This window comes from Ailuropoda melanoleuca, chromosome 3 (genome assembly GCF_002007445.2).
Source record: "Ailuropoda melanoleuca isolate Jingjing chromosome 3, ASM200744v2, whole genome shotgun sequence".
NCBI lineage: Eukaryota > Metazoa > Chordata > Mammalia > Carnivora > Ursidae > Ailuropoda > Ailuropoda melanoleuca.
The window spans coordinates 82,891,486-82,895,724 of NC_048220.1; positions in this window are offsets into that span (position 1 = coordinate 82,891,486).

Sequence of the window (4,239 nt, forward strand, 5' to 3'; positions counted from 1 at the left end):
GGATGCTCTTCGGTGGACTTTAATATGTGATAGAAAGGTCTACACATTTTTTGTCCACTACCTTAAGTCCATTCACAAGTCTCTACCCAGTCATTCTTGTCTCCATATTCTTCCATTCTTCCTCCTTTCATGTTCCTGTCCAGCTGGCTAAGCCATTTCCACTCACTACCTATGAGTCTATATATCTTCTAACTTTGGGGCATTTCTCTCTATACAAAGTGGATGACAACTTGAAGATCTGCCCATTAGGAGTATTTTCACTTGTTACAGTTTTGTTTCTCAGGGACGCATACCCAGAGAAAGAATTTGGTGTGTAGAATATCTATTAAGGAATCTGCTGGAAAGGAATGTGAGAAAATGGGAAAGGAAGCTAGATTGGGCAGAGAGAAAAGTACAGCTTGGTATAGACCTGATGACAATCTTAGATGATCTAATAGGGAGTGCTACAGCTAAAATGATCTTTCAGAGCTGTCCTGTGTTGGCCTGTCATAGCTGGGTGTTTATATCTCCACCTCAAACAGTCACTGGCTATACTGCTCCAAGAAGGTTGTGACTCTGGGCAAGGAGTCTCTTTGAGGCTGAATCAATCCCTAAACAGTTTGACAGATGAAAGCTGCCACTACAGCCCTCTGGCAGTGGAAGCCACAAGCCCTTTCTTAAAGGAGAATCAAGCGGCACATATTTGCATCCACATAGAAGCAGATAGCCTAAGGTCAAACCCTGACTAAATTGATTACTTCTGGGGTGATCTTGGAAAATTACTTGGCCTCTCTGAGTTTCAATTTCCTCATCTGTGAAATGGGGGTATTACTTATTTCATATGGATATTGTAAAAATTCCAGGACATAATTCATGTAAAACACATTATTTGGATCACCAGAAAGAGCCCAGTGAAACCGAACTATTATTAATTTTTTCATAAACCTGGATCAGCAGTATTCTCTTGGACATCAACCTTAGCAATATTTTTCTTCCTATGTCTCCCCTGGCAAGGGAAACAAAAGAAAAAATGAACTATTGGGACTACATCAAAATCAAAAGCTTTTGCACAGCAAAAGAAACCATCAACAAAATGAAAAGGCAACCTACTGAATGAGAGAAGATATTTGCAAATGATATATCCAATAAGGGGTCAATATCCAAGATATATAAAGAATTCATACAATTCAGCACCATAAAAACAAATAATCCAATTAAAAAATGGGGAGAGGACCTGAATAGACATTTTTCCAAAAAGGAGATACAGATGGCCAAAAGGCACATGAAAAGATGCTCAACATCACTCATCATCAGGGAATTGCAAATCAAAACCACAATGAGGGGGCGCCTGGGTGGCACAGCGGTTAAGCGTCTGCCTTCAACTCAGGGCGTGATCCCGGCATTGTGGGATTGAGCCCCACATCAGGCTCTTCTGCTATGAGCCTGCTTCTTCCTCTCCCACTCCCCCTGCTTGTGTTCCCTCTCTCCCTGGCTGTCTCTATCTCTGTCGAATAAATTTAAAAAATCTTAAAAAAAAACCAAGACAATGAGATATGACCTTACACCTGTCAAAATGGCTAGAATCAAAAAGGCAAGAAATAAGTATTGGTGAGGATGTGGGATGTGGAAGAAAAGGAACCCTCACGCACTATTGGCGGGAATGTAAATTGGTGAAGTCACTATGGGAAACAGTATGGAGATTCCTCAAAAAACTAAAAATAGAAGTATCATATGACCCAGTAATTCCACTTCTGTGTATTTACCTCAGGAAAATGAAAACAATAATTCAAAAAGATAAATGTACCTCTATGTTTTTTGTAGCATTATTTGCAGTAGCCAAGATATGGAAACAAACCAAGTGTCTATTGGTAGATGAATGGATAAAGATTATGTATATACATATACACATAAATACATAATATATATATATTATGTATACACACACACACACACACATATATATATATATACACACACACAACGGAATATTACTCAGCCATGTTGCAACAACATGGATGGACTAAGAGGGTATTATGCTAAGTAACTAAGTCAGACATAGACAGATAAGTACCATATGATTTTACTTTTATGTGGAATCTAAAAAACAAAACCAATGAACAAATAGAAACAGACTCATAAAAACCTCCAGAACAAACTGGTGGTTGCCAGAGGGGAGCGGAGGGGGATGGGTGAAATAGGGGAAGGGGATTAAGAAGTACACAATTCCAGTTACAAAATAAATAAGCCACTGAGATAAAAAGTACAGCATAGAGAATATAGTCAATTATATTGTACTAATGTTGTATGGTGACTATATTTACCATGGCGAGCACTGAATAATGTATAGAATTGTCAAATCGCTGTGTTGTACACCTGAAATAAACATAACATTGTATGTCAACTATATTTTAATAATAAAAAAACGTTTAAAAAATCTGGATCAGTCTATGCACCATAATATTTCTAAGACCTTTATTGTTGGATAGCTGATATCATCAGACCTTTTTTTAAATATTTTTCTTTCTGGGTTCAGACAGAGGAAGTTAGCTCTACAGTATTTAGATTCAAATTTCTGGAGAATGGGCCTGGTACTTTCTTTGCACACACAGCACCCAGTGATGGGCTGTCATTTCTTCTTGTGGCTGGAGGGTATGGTGAACACAGCAGGGAGTTGGGGGCAGACTGAGCATATGCCCGCCCATGAAGCATCAGCCCTCACTCATTACCTCAGATGGTGGCTAGGTCTCTGGCTGCCTCCACCCCAGCAATGGTGGGTTTGGCAGGCTGGAAGAGGAGCCTTCCCTCTAGCAGGTACTCAGTATTGGTTGGATTTAAATAATCCCTAGCCAGATGATCATCTCTTGTAAGGAGCCTAGGTATCCTGGATTCAAGCCAGGCAACCATGCTCTGTGAGGGATCAAACTGGCCTCCAGTGAAGGAAATGTTGAGGCCCAGACACCAGAGAGAGGAGCCCCAATGCAACATCTGAGACAAAGGCTTTAGGGCAGTGGTTTTCAAACTGTAGGCTGTAACCTATCTAAGGGTGACAAAATCATTTTAGTGGATGGTGACAAGATTTTTTTTTTAATGAGCTAGAGAAATATAGTACATAAATACATATTGCTTCAGAAGAATTTTTTATCTGTGAATGTATGTTTTTTCCAGGGTATAATATAAAATGAGTGTGTAGCTGGTTGTGTATCTGGCTGAAATATACTGCCTTATGGGGAAGGTATTTAAAGCAAGAATTAAGACCCTGACACTCAGCCCAAAAGCCTTACTTTGCTTTCTTTCCTTTTTATCAGGAATAGCTTGAGGCATTTCTTCTATCCCTTTCCATTTCATTCATCTTGTATTCATTAGACTTAGATTGCATTTTTTTTTCTTTTTTTAAAAAAAGATTTTATTTATTTATTTGACAGAAAGAGTGCGCAACCAGGGGGAGCAACAGGCAGAGGGAGAGGGAGAAGTAGACTCCCTTCTGAGCAGGGAGCCCAATGCAGGGCTCAGTCCCAGGACCCTGGGATCATGACCTGAGCTGAAGGCAGGCGCTTAACTGACAGAACCACCCAGGTTCCCCCAAGAAGAATGCATTTTATTTCTGTTCCTTCTGTGTCCCTTCTTCCTTCCAGTTGGTACCCTGGGTGGGCTAAGAAGGCTGGACTGCTCCATTTCTCTCTCCTAGAAGGCAAAATAATCAAGAGTAAACTAGGCTGTTGGGTTCTGGGAGGGGATTGGAACAGGCTTCTTATCTGAGAAAGGTAGAGCCAATGAGGAAATTACTAGATGGGCACCTGGGTGGCTCAGTTGGTTAAGCATCTGCCTTCAGCTAAGGTCAGGATCCCAGGGTCCCGGGATCAAGCCCCACGTTGGGCTCCTTGCTCTTGCAGGAGCCTGCTTCTCCATCTCCCTCTACCCATGCCCCTCCCCCATCTTATGGTCTCGCTGTCTCTTTCTCTCAAATAAATACATAAAATCTCTTAAAAAAATAAAAAAGAAATTACTAGAAACCTCGTTTGGATCCTCACATCCAAGGAAGTAGGCAGAAATCCAAAGCCAATGTGCAGAGAAAAACAGTGTCAGAAGCAAGAGTGAGGAAGGATGGGTTGATCTTGCAGTGTTGAAATGGGAGGACAGGAGGCAAAAAGGAAGAACCCTCAAAATGAGGGACATCCATAGCAATGTTTCATGATTTGAAAATGAGAAAAGCTAAAACACACAAGCTATTTATCTACCAATTCACATATTTTAAGTGTGCCA